Source organism: Lates calcarifer, linkage group LG20, assembly GCF_001640805.2.
Source record: "Lates calcarifer isolate ASB-BC8 linkage group LG20, TLL_Latcal_v3, whole genome shotgun sequence".
Lineage (NCBI taxonomy): Eukaryota > Metazoa > Chordata > Actinopteri > Centropomidae > Lates > Lates calcarifer.
Window position 1 is genome coordinate 19,286,775 of NC_066852.1, and position 19,876 is coordinate 19,306,650.

The window sequence follows — 19,876 nt, forward strand, 5'->3', positions numbered from 1 at the left end:
TTACATAATTTTTAAATTTCCGCCATGACCTTTTACTGTTAACAAATTAGTGTCAGTTTAATGGTACAAAGAGTACAAATCTTTATTAATGTTTCCAGGCATTTATTATTGATGACACCTGATGTCACAACATTGAATGGTTAACTTCAGGATTTAGTTTCAGATAAATTATTCACAAGTTCTGTAATGTGATATCAATGTGTTTCCTGCCCACCTTACAGTTTAGATGTTAATATTTACAAGATAAACACACAGTTGTATCTATGGACAGGAAACTTGCAGTGTATGCTTATAGTGTTTTTCCTGCAAAAAGGCACTTGCAAAAGACACTTTCTCTGCACAGTTAAATAAATACTCACTCACTGTTAAATGAATTAGTCAGAATAAATGCTGTCAGTCTGAACTGAAACCTGTGCAGTTTTCAGGCTCAAATATTCCTAATTTTCTGTGGTCAAGAATCTTTCATATTCACAAACAACAAATTAAGACACTTCATTCACTCTGCTCTTTCTGGTTGCAGTACCTTGAGTCACCACTGGGAAAAACTGGCTGCAAGGCTGCTCCAGTTTTTATAGTATAGCCATGATCCAGGCCTTATCGTTATCCTACTTTCCCCGTGGATGCATTAGAAGAGCAATCAGGACGGTTGCCAGGCGGAACAGAGTCAGCTGGCCAATTGGCCTTTGCTGCCGTTGCCGTTAGCTTGCGTGTGTTGTCATTGGCCACGTGATGTGTCATCATCGGTCATGAACTTCTAGGCGGAGCGTAGAGAGGCGGTGTAACAAAATGGGATAACAGATTAAAGCCAACCTTTGACCCGTTGCTTCGGTTTGTCAGTACTGTGAGAAAACTTGATTCCCGAAGAAGTCTGGATGTTAAAACAAGCCTTGGAGCTGTTTTTCTGTCGAACACGAATGAGACTGGACACTGAATACACCTGCGGTGCAAAGGTAAGGCTAAGTAGCGAACTAGCTAGCGGCTAGCGTTAGCATTTGCGTTCGCGGCGAGCGTTAGCATTAGCCTTCTCTTTTAAAGACATAATTTCCTTTTCAGTCGTTTTTATCGCGTGGGTAAGAGTGTGTTTGTGTTTCCGTGACTGAGGCGTCCCTGTAATGAGTTGTGGACACTCAACTTGGAAGGGTGAAAATACATCGAGCTCTTGATAGTGTTTAAATCCCTGTTGTAATAGCTTACATTCATTCTCCCGACATTTTGCTACTCTTTGTAACTTTGTGTTCCATCCTGGCCATTTTTATTCAGTTTATAGCGTCTATCATGTCATTGTCATCATTTTGTGTCTGTTTGTGGTCATTTTGAATTATATTGCGTCTGTACTTGGCTGACCAAATGAACATGTGGTGTAAGGCAGCTCCATATCAGCTGCCTTACACCACAGACAAGGTAGCTGTTTAGTAGTCTGTTTGTCTGATTATCATGTATGTGTGATCATGTTGTGTCTATTTGTGGTCTTATTGTGTCCATTCCTGATAATTTTACATTTCTTTGAGGTCATTTCTTTTGTCAAGTTTTTTTGTCTGTCGTTTTTGTTTGTCTTCATAGATTTGTTGCAGTAACTTGTCCATAGTTATCTATTGACCCACAGTTGTATATATTAGTGGGATTTGTTTGTGGTGTCTTAATACTTGATTGAACTCAGTTCTATGTTAAATTCAAGCTTGAAATCTAAATTTTTCTCTGTGCTCCTCCACAAGTTTGAGCCTAAAACATTTTAGTTACTTTGTTGTTGGTTCTTAAGGATGTGATGCTTTTTCTTGTCTTATGTCATATGTGACAGTAAACAGCCCACTTTCTGAAACACTTCTCTAATGTTTGGAGAATGTTCTGGTTCAGCTATAATGACCAATATCTATTAGGGGTGTGACAATCCACTCCGCTCACGAGACGAGACAATACATGATTTTGGGTTCAAGAGAACAAGACGAGATGAGATTTTAGCACAATTTTTTAAGAAAACTTCCATGATCTAACTGGAAAGTCTTTTATTTAAATGAAAGTCACAAAATATAAATCCCATACAGAGAAATATTTCAGTGAGTTTCTAACTTCTAAGTGAAGCTGTGTGTGACCTTCTAACTGAACACCTTTCCTCAAATAGAACATAAAAAATAAAAGCAGTATGAATAAAAAAAATATTATATTATATATAATTATATATATTATACATACAATAGTCAAAGTACTGCTCAATACTGTGCAAACAGAGACTGACCACCTTCAAGCATGATACAGACTTAAGAGTTGTAGTAAGGGTTATAGTGAGATATCAGATATCACAATATAGCATGTGGTCAGAAATGTCAAAAAATGCCACAGTATAGTAAGGCTTAAAAAATGTAAAAAAAAAAAAAAGTTATAGTGTAGTAGGGGTAAAAGTCATATTAAGTCATGTAGAACCATCAAATGTTCTGGGTCAGCTGTAATTATGAATATTTAACTGTGTTTTCATGGTTAAACTGTTGATGAGGAATAGGTAGTAGTATATTGATCATTTTCCTTTGTATGTTTCTCTTTGATTTCCTCCAGGTGTCACCACTTCGTCCACCACGTAGTCCGCGATTGCTGAGACATGGTCCATGATCGGAGAGACATTGTTGAGGATGAGGGAGACATCGTCCACGATCAGAGACATTGTCCATGATCGCAGAGACCTTGTCAAAGATGAGAGAGACGTTGTCCATGATCAGAGACATTGTCCCATGCTTCGTAGAGACCTTGCGATAGAATCGGCGGAGACGGGGGTCACCGATTTGACGGCATTGCCCGCGATCATGGAGACATTGTCAATGATCACAGAGACAGCATCTAGGATCTCAGAGACATCGTCCACGATCACAAAGACATTGTCCATGATCACAGAGACTTTGTCCATAATCTCAGAGACATTGTCCACGATCACAGAGACGTAGTCCACGATCACAGAGAGTCTTCATACAGTGAAGTTCTTTGAGACCAGTACAGAGGCCTCCAGGTAATTCACAAACAGCTTTACATCAACTGTTCAACACAGAGCACTGACATTAAAAAAATAATGTATAAATAATCCTTATTAATTGAAGTAATGTAAAAGTAATGAACAACATCAGAAGTAAGATGTAATAGTCAAAGTAATCTGTTGCTGAATGTAGTTTGCAACTGTAAAAGTTATCTGTAATTTAGAAGTAATATGTAATGAGAAAAGTACTATGTAATGGTAACAGTAATATAATACTAGAGGTACATGTTGTGATTCAGCTGCAATGTTGAATATTTCTCTGTGTTTTCATGGTTGAACTGTTGATGAGGAATAGGTAGTAGTGTATTGATCATTTTCCTTCATATGTTTCTCTTTGATTTCCTCCAGGTGTCACCACTTTGTCCACTATGTAGTCCGCGATCGCTGAGACATGGTCCATGATCGGAGAGACATTGTTGAGGATGAGGGAGACATCGTCCACGATCAGAGACATTGTCCATGATCGCAGAGACCTTGTCAAAGATGAGAGAGACGTTGTCCATGATCAGAGACATTGTCCCATGCTTCGTAGAGACCTTGCGATAGAATCGGCGGAGACGGGGGTCACCGATTTGACGGCATTGCCCGCGATCATGGAGACATTGTCAATGATCACAGAGACAGCGTCTAGGATCTCAGAGACATCGTCCACGATCACAAAGACATTGTCCATGATCACAGAGACTTTGTCCATAATCTCAGAGACATTGTCCACGATCACAGAGACGTAGTCCACGATCACAGAGAGTCTTCAGTCTTCATACAATGAAGTTCTTTGAGACCAGTACAGAGGCCTCGAGGTAATTCACAAACAGCTTTACATCAACTGTTCAACACAGAGCACTGACATTAAACCGTTCATGTTGAGTTTTCAGTATATGAGAAAGATGTTAAAATAGAAGTAGTCTGCAATATAAAAATAATGTATAAATAATCCTTATTAATAAAAGTAATGTAAAAGTAATGAGCAATATCAGAAGTAAGATGTAATAGTCAAAGTAATCTGTTGCTGAATGTAGTTTGCAACTGTAAAAGTTATCTGTAATTTAGAAGTAATATGTAATGAGAAAAGTACTATGTAATGGTAACAGTAATATAATACTAGAGGTACATGTTGTGATTCAGCTGCAATGTTGAATATTTCTCTGTGTTTTCATGGTTAAACTGTTGATGAGGAATAGGTAGTAGTGTATTGATCATTTTCCTTCATATGTTTCTCTTTGATTTCCTCCAGGTGTCACCACTTCGTCCACTATGTAGTCCGCGATCGCTGAGACATGGTCCATGATCGGAGAGACATTGTTGAGGATGAGGGAGACATCGTCCACGATCAGAGACATTGTCCATGATCGCAGAGACCTTGTCAAAGATGAGAGAGACGTTGTCCATGATCAGAGACATTGTCCCATGCTTCGTAGAGACCTTGCGATAGAATCGGCGGAGACGGGGGTCACCGATTTGACGGCATTGCCCGCGATCATGGAGACATTGTCAATGATCACAGAGACAGCGTCTAGGATCTCAGAGACATCGTCCACGATCTCAATGACATTGTCCATGATCACAGAGACTTTGTCCATAATCTCAGAGACATTGTCCACGATCACAGAGACGTAGTCCACGATCACAGAGAGTCTTCATACAATGAAGTTCTTTGAGACCAGGACAGAGGCTTCCAGGTAATTCACAAACAGCTTTACATCAACTGTTCAACACAGAGCACTGACATTAAACCGTTCATGTTGAGTTTTCAGTATACGATTAAGATGTTAGAAGTAGTCTGCAATATAAAAATAATGTATAAGTAATGTAAAAGTAATGAGCAATATCAGAAGTAAGATGTAATAGTCAAAGTAATCTGTTACTGGATGTAGTTTCAACAGTAAAAGTTATCTGCGCTATACAAATAAAATTGATTTGAACTGAATTGCATTGAATCTGTAAATTTTGAGGTAAAATGTAATAAGAAAAGTTTTATGTAATGCTAAAAGTAATGTAATACTAGAGGTAAGAGTAAAACTAATCATATAAAAGCTATGCAGAAATAATAGTAATCTAAAATAGAAATTAAAATATCTTGTTATAGTTAGACGTCAAAAATGTAAAAAATATCAAAAATGTAATAGTGTAGTAAGGCATTAAAAATGGTCAAAAAATGTCATAGTATAGTAAGACGTCAAAAAAAATTCATAGTATAGTGAGGCATGAAAACGGTCAAAAAATGTCATAGTGTAGTAAGGCGTCAAATATGGTCAAAAAATGTCATAGTATAGTATGGCATCAAAAACCATGAAAAAATGTCATAGTATAGTATGGCGCCAAAAACCATCAAAAAATGCCATAGTATAATATGGAGTCAACAACGGTCACAGTATAGTAAGGCATCAAAAACCATGAAAAAATGTCAGTATAATACAGAGTCAAAAACGGTCAAAAAATGTCATAGTATAGTATGGTGCCAAAAACCATGAAAAAATATCATAGTATAGTATGGTGCCAAAAACCATGAAAAAAATGTCATAGTATAGTATGGTGTAAAAACTGTCAAAAAATGTCATAGTATAATGTGGAGTCAAATGGTCAAAAAATGTCATAGTATAGTAAGGCATCAAAAACCATGAAAAAATGTCATAGTATGGCGCCAAAAACCATGAAAAAATGTCATAGTATAATACGGAGTCAAAAACAGTCAAAAAATGTCATATTATAGTATGGCGCCAAAAAAACATGAAAAAATGTCATAGTATGGCATCAAAAATGGTCAAAAAATGTCATAGTATAATATGGAGTCAAAGACGGTCAAAAAAATGTCATAGTATTGTATAGCATCAAAAACCATGAAAAAATGTCATAGTATAGTATGGCGCCAACAACCATAAAAAAATGTCGTAGTATTGTATGGCGTCAAAAAACAATGAAAAAAATGTCATAGTATAGTATGGTGTCAAACATGGCCAAAAAAATGTCATAGTAGAATATGGAGTCAAACAGTCAAAAAATGTCATAGTATGGTATGGCGTCAAAAACAGTCAAAAAATGTCATAGTATAGTAAGGCATCAAAAATCATGAAAAAAATGTCATAGTAGAATATGGAGTCAAAAACCATGAAAAAATGTCATAGTATAGTATGGCATCAAAAACCATGAAAAAAATGTCACAGTATAGTAAGGCATCAAAAACGGTCAAAAAATGTCATAGTATTGTATGGCGCCAAAAACATGACAAAATGTCATAGTATAGTATGGTGTCAAAAATGGCCAAAAAAATGTCATAGTATAGTATGGCGTCAAAAACCATGAAAAAAATGTCACAGTATAGTAAGGCATCAAAAACGGTCAAAAAATGTCAGTATAATAAAGAGTCAAAAACGGTCAAAAAAAAACATGAAAAAATGTCATAGTATAGTATGGCATCAGAAACCATGAAAAAATGTTAGTATAATACAGAGTCAAAAATGGTCAAAAAATGTCATAGTATAGTATGGTGCCAAAAACCATGAAAAAATGTCATAGTATAGTATGGTGCCAAAAACCATGAAAAAATGTCATAGTATAGTATGGTGTAAAAATTGTCAAAAAATGTCATAGTATAATATGGAGTCAAATGGTCAAAAAATGTCATAGTATAGTAAGGCATCAAAAATCATGAAAAAATGGCATAGTAAAATATGGAGTCAAAAACGGTCAAAAAAATGTCACAGTATAGTAAGCCATCAAAAACAGTCAAAAAATGTCAGTATAATACAGAGTCAAAAACGGTCAAAAAATGTCATAGTATAGTATGGCGTCAAAAACCATGAAAAAATGTCATAATATTGTATGGCGCCAAAAATCATGAGAAAATGTCACAGTATAGTAAGGCATCAAAAATCATAAAAAATTTCATAGTAGAATATGGAGTCAAAAATGGTCAAAAAATGTCATAGTATAGTATGGCGTCAAAAACCATGAAAAAAATGTCATAATATAGTATGGCGTCAAAAACCATGAAAAAAATGTCATAGTATAGTATGGTGCCAAAAACCATGAAAAAATGTCATAGTATAGTATGGTGTAAAAATTGTCAAAAAATGTCATAGTATAATATGGAGTCAAATGGTCAAAAAATGTCATAGTATAGTAAGGCATCAAAAATCATGAAAAAATGGCATAGTAAAATATGGAGTCAAAAACGGTCAAAAAAATGTCACAGTATAGTAAGCCATCAAAAACAGTCAAAAAATGTCAGTATAATACAGAGTCAAAAACGGTCAAAAAATGTCATAGTATAGTATGGCGTCAAAAACCATGAAAAAATGTCATAATATTGTATGGCGCCAAAAATCATGAGAAAATGTCACAGTATAGTAAGGCATCAAAAATCATAAAAAATTTCATAGTAGAATATGGAGTCAAAAATGGTCAAAAAATGTCATAGTATAGTATGGCGTCAAAAACCATGAAAAAAATGTCATAGTATAGTATGGCGTCAAAAACCATGAAAAAAATGTCATAGTATAGTAAGGCATCAAAAACCATAAAAAAATGTCACAGTATAGTAAGGCATCAAAAATCATAAAAAATTTCATAGTATAGTAAGGCATCAAAAACCATGAAAAAAATGTCACAGTATAGTGAGGCGTCAAAAACCATGAAAAAATGTCATAGTATAGTATGGCATCAAAAACCATGAAAAAAATGTCATAGAAGAATATGGAGTCAAACGGTTAAAAAATGTCATAGTATAGTAAGACATCAAAAACCATGAAAAAAATGTCACAGTATAGTAAGGCATCAAAAACCATGAAAAAATGTCATAGTAGAATATGGTGTCAAAAACCATGAAAAAAATGTCACAGTATAGTGAGGCATCAAAAATCATGAGAAAATGTCACAGTATAGTGAGGCGTCAAAAACCATGAAAAAAATGTCACAGTATAGTATGGCACCAAAAACCATGAAAAAAATGTCATAGTATAGTAAGCCATCAAAAACAGTCAAAAAATGTCATAGTATAGTGAGGCGTCAAAAACCATGAAAAAAATGTCACAGTATAGTAAGCCATCAAAAATCATAAAAAATTTCATAGTATAGTAAGGCATCAAAAACCATGAAAAAAATGTCACAGTATAGTAAGGCATCAAAAATCATAAAAAATTTCATAATATAGTAAGGCATCAAAAACCATGAAAAAAATGTCACAGTATAGTGAGGCGTCAAAAACCATGAAAAAATGGCATAGTATAGTATGGCATCAAAAACCATGAAAAAATGTCATAGTATAGTATGGCGTCAAAAACCATGAAAAAAATGTCATAGTAGAATATGGAGTCAAAAACAGTCAAAAAATGTCATAGTATAGTATGGCGTCAAAAACCATGAAAAAAATGTCATAGTATAGTAAGGCATCAAAAACCATAAAAAAATGTCACAGTATAGTAAGGCATCAAAAATCATAAAAAATTTCATAGTATAGTAAGGCATCAAAAACCATGAAAAAAATGTCACAGTATAGTAAGGCATCAAAAACCATGAAAAAATGTCATAGTAGAATATGGTGTCAAAAACCATGAAAAAAATGTCATAGTATAGTATGGCGTCAAAAACCATGAAAAAAATGTCACAGTATAGTGAGGTATCAAAAATCATGAGAAAATGTCACAGTATAGTGAGGCGTCAAAAACCATGAAAAAAATGTCACAGTATAGTATGGCACCAAAAACCATGAAAAAAATGTCATAGTATAGTAAGCCATCAAAAACAGTCAAAAAATGTCATAGTATAGTATGGCGTCAAAAACCATGAAAAAAATGTCATAGTATAGTAAGGCATCAAAAACCATGAAAAAAATGTCACAGTATAGTAAGGCATCAAAAATCATAAAAAATTTCATAATATAGTAAGGCATCAAAAACCATGAAAAAAATGGCATAGTATAGTATGGCATCAAAAACCATGAAAAAATGTCATAGTATAGTATGGCGTCAAAAACCATGAAAAAAATGTCATAGTAGAATATGGAGTCAAAAAATGTCATAGTATAGTATGGCGTCAAAAACCATGAAAAAATGGCATAGTATAGTATGGTGTCAAAAACCATGAAAAAAATGTCATAGTATAGTAAGGCATCAAAAACCATGAAAAAAATGTCACAGTATAGTAAGGCATCAAAAATGGTCAAAAAATGTCATAGTATAGTATGGTGTCAAAAATGGCCAAAAAAATGTCATCGAAGAATATGGAGTCAAACGGTTAAAAAATGTCATAGTATAGTAAGACATCAAAAACCATGAAAAAATGTCACAGTATAGTAAGACATCAAAAATCATAAAAAATGTCACAGTATAGTGAGGCGTCAAAAACCATGAAAAAATGGCATAGTATAGTATGGCATCAAAAACCATGAAAAAATGTCATAGTATAGTAAGGCATCAAAAACCATGAAAAAAATGTCAGTATAATACAGAGTCAAAAACGGTCAAAAAATGTCATAGTATAGTATGGCGTCAAAAACCATGAAAAAATGTCACAGTATAGTGAGGCATCAAAAACCATGAAAAAATGTCATAGTATAGTATGGTGTCAAAAATGGCCAAAAAAATGTCATAGTATAGTATGGTGTCAAAAATGGCCAAAAAAAAAATGTCATAGTATAGTAAGGCATCAAAAACCATGAAAAAAATGTCACAATATAGTAAGGCATCAAAAACCATGAAAAAATGTCATAGAATATGGTGTCAAAAACCATGAAAAAAATGTCATAGTATAGTATGGTGTCAAAAACCATGAAAAAAATGTCACAGTATAGTAAGGCATCAAAAACCATGAAAAAAATGTCAGTATAATACAGAGTCAAAAACGGTCAAAAAATGTCATAGTATAATAAGGCATCAAAAACCATGAAAAAATGTCATAGTATAGTATGGTGTCAAAAATGGCCAAAAAAATGTCATAGTATAGTATGGTGTCAAAAATGGCCAAAAAAAAAAATGTCATAGTATAGTAAGACATCAAAAACCATGAAAAAAATGTCACAGTATAGTAAGGCATCAAAAATCATAAAAAATTTCATAATATAGTAAGGCATCAAAAACCATGAAAAAAATGTCACAGTATAGTGAGGCGTCAAAAACCATGAAAAAATGGCATAGTATAGTATGGCATCAAAAACCATGAAAAAATGTCATAGTATAGTATGGCGTCAAAAACCATGAAAAAATGGCATAGTATAGTATGGCGTCAAAAACCATGAAAAAAATGTCACAGTATAGTGAAGCGTCAAAAACCATGAAAAAATGGCATAGTATAGTAAGGCATCAAAAACCATGAAAAAAATTTCATAGTAGAATATGGAGTCAAAAACAGTCAAAAAATGTCATAGTATAGTATGGCGTCAAAAACCATGAAAAAATGGCATAGTATAGTGTCAAAAACCATGAAAAAAATGTCACAGTATAGTGAGGCATCAAAAACCATGAAAAAATGGCATAGTATAGTATGGCATCAAAAACCATGAAAAAAATGTCACAGTATAGTGAGGCATCAAAAACCATGAAAAAATTGCATAGTATAGTAAGGCATCAAAAACCATGAAAAAAATGTCATAGTAGAATATGGAGTCAAAAACAGTCAAAAAATGGCATAGTATAGTATGGTGTCAAAAATCATGAAAAAATGTCACAGTATAGTAAGGCATCAAAAACCATGAAAAAATGTCATAGTATAGTATGGTGTCAAAAATGGCCAAAAAAATGTCATAGAAGAATATGGAGTCAAACGGTTAAAAAATGTCATAGTATAGTAAGACATCAAAAACCATGAAAAAAATGTCACAGTACAGTAAGGCATCAAAAACGGTCAAAAAATGTCATAGTATAGTATGGTGTCAAAAATGGCCAAAAAAATGTCATCGAAGAATATGGAGTCAAACGGTTAAAAAATGTCATAGTATAGTAAGACATCAAAAACCATGAAAAAATGTCACAGTATAGTAAGACATCAAAAATCATAAAAAATGTCACAGTATAGTGAGGCGTCAAAAACCATGAAAAAATGGCATAGTATAGTATGGCATCAAAAACCATGAAAAAATGTCATAGTATAGTAAGGCATCAAAAACCATGAAAAAAATGTCATAGTAGAATATGGAGTCAAAAACAGTCAAAAAATGTCATAGTATAGTAAGGCATCAAAAACCATGAAAAAATGTCATAGTATAGTATGGTGTCAAAAATGGCCAAAAAAATGTCATAGTATAGTATGGTGTCAAAAATGGCCAAAAAAAAAATGTCATAGTATAGTAAGACATCAAAAACCATGAAAAAAATGTCACAATATAGTAAGGCATCAAAAACCATGAAAAAATGTCATAGTAGAATATGGTGTCAAAAACCATGAAAAAAATGTCATAGTATAGTATGGTGTCAAAAACCATGAAAAAAATGTCACAGTATAGTAAGGCATCAAAAACCATGAAAAAAATGTCAGTATAATACAGAGTCAAAAACGGTCAAAAAATGTCATAGTATAGTATGGCGTCAAAAACCATGAAAAAATGTCACAGTATAGTGAGGCGTCAAAAACCATGAAAAAAATGTCATAGTATAGTAAGCCATCAAAAACAGTCAAAAAATGTCATAGTATAGTATGGCGTCAAAAACCATGAAAAAATGGCATAGTATAGTATGGCGTCAAAAACCATGAAAAAAATGTCATAGTATAGTAAGGCATCAAAAACCATGAAAAATTTCATAATATAGTAAGGCATCAAAAACCATGAAAAAAATGTCACAGTATAGTGAGGCGTCAAAAACCATGAAAAAAATGTCACAATATAGTAAGGCATCAAAAACCATGAAAAAATGTCATAGTAGAATATGGTGTCAAAAACCATGAAAAAAATGTCATAGTATAGTATGGTGTCAAAAACCATGAAAAAAATGTCACAGTATAGTAAGGCATGAAAAACCATGAAAAAAATGTCAGTATAATACAGAGTCAAAAACGGTCAAAAAATGTCATAGTATAGTATGGCGTCAAAAACCATGAAAAAATGTCACAGTATAGTGAGGCGTCAAAAACCATGAAAAAAATGTCACAGTATAGTATGGCACCAAAAACCATGAAAAAAATGTCATAGTATAGTAAGCCATCAAAAACAGTCAAAAAATGTCATAGTATAGTATGGCGTCAAAAACCATGAAAAAATGGCATAGTATAGTATGGCGTCAAAAACCATGAAAAAAATGTCACAGTATAGTAAGCCATCAAAAATCATAAAAAATTTCATAGTATAGTAAGGCATCAAAAACCATGAAAAAAATGTCACAGTATAGTAAGGCATCAAAAACCATGAAAAAAATGTCAGTATAATACAGAGTCAAAAACGGTCAAAAAATGTCATAGTATAGTATGGCGTCAAAAACCATGAAAAAATGTCACAGTATAGTGAGGCGTCAAAAACCATGAAAAAAATGTCACAGTATAGTATGGCACCAAAAACCATGAAAAAAATGTCATAGTATAGTAAGCCATCAAAAACAGTCAAAAAATGTCATAGTATAGTATGGCGTCAAAAAACCATGAAAAAAATGTCACAGTATAGTAAGCCATCAAAAATCATAAAAAATTTCATAATATAGTAAGGCATCAAAAACCATGAAAAAAATGTCACAGTATAGTGAGGCGTCAAAAACCATGAAAAAATGGCATAGTATAGTATGGCATCAAAAACCATGAAAAAATGTCATAGTATAGTATGGCGTCAAAAACCATGAAAAAATGGCATAGTATAGTATGGTGTCAAAAATGGCCAAAAAAATGTCATAGTATAGTATGGCGTCAAAAACCATGAAAAAATGGCATAGTATAGTATGGCGTCAAAAACCATGAAAAAAATGTCACAGTATAGTGAAGCGTCAAAAACCATGAAAAAATGGCATAGTATAGTATGGCATCAAAAACCATGAAAAAATGGCATAGTATAGTAAGGCATCAAAAACCATGAAAAAAATTTCATAGTAGAATATGGAGTCAAAAACAGTCAAAAAATGTCATAGTATAGTATGGCGTCAAAAACCATGAAAAAATGGCATAGTATAGTGTCAAAAACCATGAAAAAAATGTCACAGTATAGTGAGGCATCAAAAACCATGAAAAAATGGCATAGTATAGTATGGCATCAAAAACCATGAAAAAAATGTCACAGTATAGTGAGGCATCAAAAACCATGAAAAAATTGCATAGTATAGTATGGCATCAAAAACCATGAAAAAAATGTCATAGTAGAATATGGAGTCAAAAACGGTCAAAAAATGTCATAGTATAGTATGGCGTCAAAAACCATGAAAAAATGTCACAGTATAGTGAAGCGTCAAAAACCATGAAAAAAATGTCACAGTATAGTATGGCACCAAAAACCATGAAAAAAATGTCATAGTATAGTAAGCCATCAAAAACAGTCAAAAAATGTCACAGTATAGTGAGGCGTCAAAAACCATGAAAAAATGGCATAGTATAGTAAGGCATCAAAAACCATGAAAAAAATGTCATAGTAGAATATGGAGTCAAAAACAGTCAAAAAATGTCACAGTATAGTGAGGCATCAATAACGGTCAAAAAATGTCACAGTATAGTGAGGCATCAAAAACCATGAAAAAATTGCATAGTATAGTATGGCATCAAAAACCATGAAAAAAATGTCATAGTAGAATATGGAGTCAAAAACGGTCAAAAAATGTCATAGTATAGTATGGCGTCAAAAACCATGAAAAAATGTCATAATATTGTATGGCGCCAAAAATCATGAGAAAATGTCACAGTATAGTGAGGCGTCAAAAACCATGAAAAAAATGTCACAGTATAGTATGGCACCAAAAACCATGAAAAAAATGTCATAGTATAGTAAGCCATCAAAAACAGTCAAAAAATGTCACAGTATAGTGAGGCGTCAAAAACCATGAAAAAATGGCATAGTATAGTAAGGCATCAAAAACCATGAAAAAAATGTCATAGTAGAATATGGAGTCAAAAACAGTCAAAAAATGGCATAGTATAGTATGGTGTCAAAAATCATGAAAAAATGTCACAGTATAGTAAGGCATCAAAAACCATGAAAAAATGTCATAGTATAGTATGGTGTCAAAAATGGCCAAAAAAATGTCATAGAAGAATATGGAGTCAAACGGTTAAAAAATGTCATAGTATAGTAAGACATCAAAAACCATGAAAAAAATGTCACAGTACAGTAAGGCATCAAAAACGGTCAAAAAATGTCATAGTATAGTATGGTGTCAAAAATGGCCAAAAAAATGTCATCGAAGAATATGGAGTCAAACGGTTAAAAAATGTCATAGTATAGTAAGACATCAAAAACCATGAAAAAATGTCACAGTATAGTAAGACATCAAAAATCATAAAAAATGTCACAGTATAGTAAGGCGTCAAAAACCATGAAAAAATGGCATAGTATAGTATGGCATCAAAAACCATGAAAAAATGTCATAGTATAGTAAGGCATCAAAAACCATGAAAAAAATGTCATAGTAGAATATGGAGTCAAAAACAGTCAAAAAATGTCATAGTATAGTAAGGCATCAAAAACCATGAAAAAATGTCATAGTATAGTATGGTGTCAAAAATGGCCAAAAAAATGTCATAGTATAGTATGGTGTCAAAAATGGCCAAAAAAAAAAATGTCATAGTATAGTAAGACATCAAAAACCATGAAAAAAATGTCACAATATAGTAAGGCATCAAAAACCATGAAAAAATGTCATAGTAGAATATGGTGTCAAAAACCATGAAAAAAATGTCATAGTATAGTATGGTGTCAAAAACCATGAAAAAAATGTCACAGTATAGTAAGGCATCAAAAACCATGAAAAAAATGTCAGTATAATACAGAGTCAAAAACGGTCAAAAAATGTCATAGTATAGTATGGTGTCAAAAACCATGAAAAAAATGTCACAGTATAGTAAGGCATCAAAAACCATGAAAAAAATGTCAGTATAATACAGAGTCAAAAACGGTCAAAAAATGTCATAGTATAGTATGGCGTCAAAAACCATGAAAAAATGTCACAGTATAGTGAGGCGTCAAAAACCATGAAAAAAATGTCACAGTATAGTGAGGCGTCAAAAACCATGAAAAAATGGCATAGTATAGTATGGCATCAAAAACCATGAAAAAATGTCATAGTATAGTATGGCGTCAAAAACCATGAAAAAAATGTCACAGTATAGTGAAGCGTCAAAAACCATGAAAAAATGGCATAGTATAGTATGGCATCAAAAACCATGAAAAAATGGCATAGTATAGTAAGGCATCAAAAACCATGACAAAAATGTCATAGTAGAATAAGGAGTCAAAAACAGTCAAAAAATGTCACAGTATAGTGAGGCATCAAAAACCATGAAAAAATTGCATAGTATAGTATGGCATCAAAAACCATGAAAAAAATGTCATAGTAGAATATGGAGTCAAAAACAGTCAAAAAATGTCATAGTATAGTATGGCGTCAAAAACCATGAAAAAATGGCATAGTATAGTATGGCGTCAAAAACCATGAAAAAAATGTCATAGTATAGTAAGCCATCAAAAATCATAAAAAATTTCATAGTATAGTAAGGCATCAAAAACCATGAAAAAAATGTCACAGTATAGTAAGGCATCAAAAATCATAAAAAATTTCATAATATAGTAAGGCATCAAAAACCATGAAAAAAATGTCACAGTATAGTGAGGCGTCAAAAACCATGAAAAAATGGCATAGTATAGTATGGCATCAAAAACCATGAAAAAATGTCATAGTATAGTATGGCGTCAAAAACCATGAAAAAAATGTCACAGTATAGTGAAGCGTCAAAAACCATGAAAAAATGGCATAGTATAGTATGGCATCAAAAACCATGAAAAAATGGCATAGTATAGTAAGGCATCAAAAACCATGAAAAAAATGTCACAGTAGAATAAGGAGTCAAAAACAGTCAAAAAATGTCATAGTATAGTATGGCGTCAAAAACCATGAAAAAATGGCATAGTATAGTATGGCATCAAAAACCATGAAAAAAATGTCATAGTAGAATATGGAGTCAAAAACGGTCAAAAAATGTCATAGTATAGTATGGCGTCAAAAACCATGAAAAAATGTCATAATATTGTATGGCGCCAAAAATCATGAGAAAATGTCACAGTATAGTGAGGCGTCAAAAACCATGAAAAAAATGTCACAGTATAGTATGGCACCAAAAACCATGAAAAAAATGTCATAGTATAGTAAGCCATCAAAAACAGTTAAAAAATGTCACAGTATAGTGAGGCGTCAAAAACCATGAAAAAATGGCATAGTAGAATATGGAGTCAAAAACAGTCAAAAAATGTCATAGTATAGTATGGCGTCAAAAACCATGAAAAAATGGCATAGTATAGTGTCAAAAACCATGAAAAAAATGTCACAGTATAGTAAGGCATCAAAAATCATAAAAAATTTCATAGTATAGTAAGGCATCAAAAACCATGAAAAAAATGTCACAGTATAGTAAGGCATCAAAAATCATAAAAAATTTCATAATATAGTAAGGCATCAAAAACCATGAAAAAAATGTCACAGTATAGTGAGGCGTCAAAAACCATGAAAAAATGGCATAGTATAGTATGGCATCAAAAACCATGAAAAAATGTCATAGTATAGTATGGCGTCAAAAACCATGAAAAAAATGTCACAGTATAGTGAAGCGTCAAAAACCATGAAAAAATGGCATAGTATAGTATGGCATCAAAAACCATGAAAAAATGGCATAGTATAGTAAGGCATCAAAAACCATGAAAAAAATGTCACAGTAGAATAAGGAGTCAAAAACAGTCAAAAAATGTCATAGTATAGTATGGCGTCAAAAACCATGAAAAAATGGCATAGTATAGTATGGCATCAAAAACCATGAAAAAAATGTCATAGTAGAATATGGAGTCAAAAACGGTCAAAAAATGTCATAGTATAGTATGGCGTCAAAAACCATGAAAAAATGTCATAATATTGTATGGCGCCAAAAATCATGAGAAAATGTCACAGTATAGTGAGGCGTCAAAAACCATGAAAAAAATGTCACAGTATAGTATGGCACCAAAAACCATGAAAAAAATGTCATAGTATAGTAAGCCATCAAAAACAGTTAAAAAATGTCACAGTATAGTGAGGCGTCAAAAACCATGAAAAAATGGCATAGTAGAATATGGAGTCAAAAACAGTCAAAAAATGTCATAGTATAGTATGGCATCAAAAACCATGAAAAAATGTCACAGTATAGTGAGGCATCAAAAACCATGAAAAAATTGCATAGTATAGTATGGAGTCAAAAACCATGAAAAAAATGTCATAGTATAGTATGGCGTCAAAAACCATGAAAAAAATGTCACAGTATAGTATGGCACCAAAAACCATGAAAAAAATGTCATAGTATAGTAAGCCATCAAAAACAGTCAAAAAATGTCATAGTATAGTAAGCCATCAAAAATCATAAAAAATTTCATAGTATAGTAAGGCATCAAAAACCATGAAAAAAATGTCACAGTATAGTAAGGCATCAAAAATCATAAAAAATTTCATAATATAGTAAGGCATCAAAAACAGTCAAAAAATGTCAGTATAATACAGAGTCAAAAACGGTCAAAAAATGTCATAGTATAGTATGGCGTCAATTTTTGAGTTGTTTCTTTACTGTTTTCGAATTAATGTCACAAAATTCATTTTATAATGCAGAATTGCCAAATATTCTCTACTTGCAGCTTGCACTTAAAATGTATAGTTGAGGCTAAAAACTCTAATCTCTGGCTAAGAGCCATAACCCTAACCCTAACCTCCGACTACAAGTGGTTAAAAATATTCACTTTCATACAATACTAAACAGACAAAATATTCAGTGTTCAGAAGTATTTATTTGAGTAAGATAGTCCCACAGCTGGGAAATTCAGTGTTGCAACAGCAAAAATAGTAAAGGGCGTTATATATACAACACAAGATATAAAACAACATATAAGTATATATCAACATTAAAACAATATGAACAGTATTAACAGGACTATGTAATAGATTGGATTTGAGTACTGATATTGCACTGTTCGAAAAAGCAAAATATCAGAATGAAATGACAAACACAAAATCTAACTTAACCCATAAACATTGTGTAGAGATGTGTGTGTGTGTCTATAGAAAACATAGGTAAGCTTGCTGCTTTAAGATAGTTCCTTTGTCTTAAGCAGAATGTCATAGTATAGTAAGGTGTCAAAAAACATCATAAAAAATCATTAAAATATCATTTAAAAAATGCTGTAATATAAAATGCTGTGAAAAATTATGATGTCATAGATTTACTGAGTTTCTGTGGTTAACACGTATTCTTGCCTCTGCAGGAAGATAAGACGACAGCAGCTGAAGACCTGAAGTGGATGAAAGAAACAACAGTCAAAAGTGTTATGAAGCTGTTAATTAGATTAAAAAAAAAAAAAAAGACCAGCACCATCTAACTGCTTTAAACAGTGTTGGTTTCCTGTTGTTGAATTGAAACTCTTCTACCATCTATAATGTAGTTATGGGCATATTTTCCAAATACTAATATGTCTTTATTAAACACCTGTGAGAACATTCAAGTTCTTATGATGCAATTATTTAATTAATAATTGTACCACAAGCAGTCAAATGATCACAAAGATGCTTAGTAGACATGTTCATCTTTGGAAAATGTGCTCATAACATTTTTTTTCTTACTATCCTTTAGTTTAAAATTTTTTACAAAATGTTTTTAAGGCTTTTTAGGCTCATTGATTACTTAACTTTTTATGAATTTGATACATATTATTTAGAATTTTTTATGGTTCAAAATTGATTTTTTACGGGTTTCGTGCTTAATTCTTAGACCCATTTTTAAAGGTTTTAGATACATACACACACACACACACACACACACACACACACACATATATATATATATATATATATATATATATATATATATATATATATATATATATATATATATATATATATATATATTTTAAAGACTGAAATTTATATTGATTAAAAGTTTAAACCTTATTTAACCTGTTTTATTAGGTTTTTAAATGTCTTATGTTTATTTTTACACATATTTATAAAGGTTTTACATTCATTTTTTTATAGGCTTTATACTTAATATTTAAAGTTTTTATATAAAAGCTTTTACTCTAAACTAAGGATTTATGTTTTCTGCTCATATACTAATTAACATGGATTAAAACAGAGAAATTACAACAGCTTTAATTTGCTGCTATTTGTTCCAGACAAAGGGTTTTAAAGTGTCAAACTGCAGCTGAGATAATGACAGAGTCAGACTGAAAACTAACACTGACCTTCTGGAAATGTCTTCATGTCTGTCTCTTCTCTCTGCGATTTAAGTTTGAATCCTATGGAGAAAAACACAACAAACATTAAATATAAATATGTGACTTTCAACATCAAAATAAAAGCACAGAGAGTTTCTGGGTATTGAAGTATTAAAAGTGTGAGTGATGTCTTTTTGTGACCAAACCATTCAGACTTCTACTTTTACTGAAGATACAGCTCTGGAAAAAAGAGACCACTTCAAATTTTTCTGAAATCAGCATCTCTACATGTTTGACAGCCATTCCATTCTAGTGTCTGTTGAATTCCAACACAAGCACACATCATTCTACTTAATGAGGTATTGGTTAGGTGATCACCTGAACCAAATCTTGTTTAACAAAGAAAAGTATAAAAACCACTGTTGTGGTCATCACTATCCTCTTGCAATAGGACCAGCTGGATGGCAAAAGCAGTGCTAGTAGTACCTCAAAAGTAATTGAAATAAAAAAAAATAACTAGTGACCATGCC

At 32.3% G+C, this 19,876-nt stretch overlaps 1 long non-coding RNA gene across 1 annotated transcript; it reads left to right on the forward strand.

Annotated features, from left to right (window-relative positions):
* Positions 1-658: 658 nt before the first annotated feature.
* LOC127143714 (uncharacterized) lies at positions 659-4,688 on the forward strand. The gene is made up of 4 exons (XR_007815315.1): positions 659-950; positions 2,545-2,989; positions 3,362-3,813; positions 4,248-4,688. It is a non-coding gene; the product is annotated as an uncharacterized LOC127143714 (long non-coding RNA).
* Positions 4,689-19,876: the final 15,188 nt, after the last annotated feature.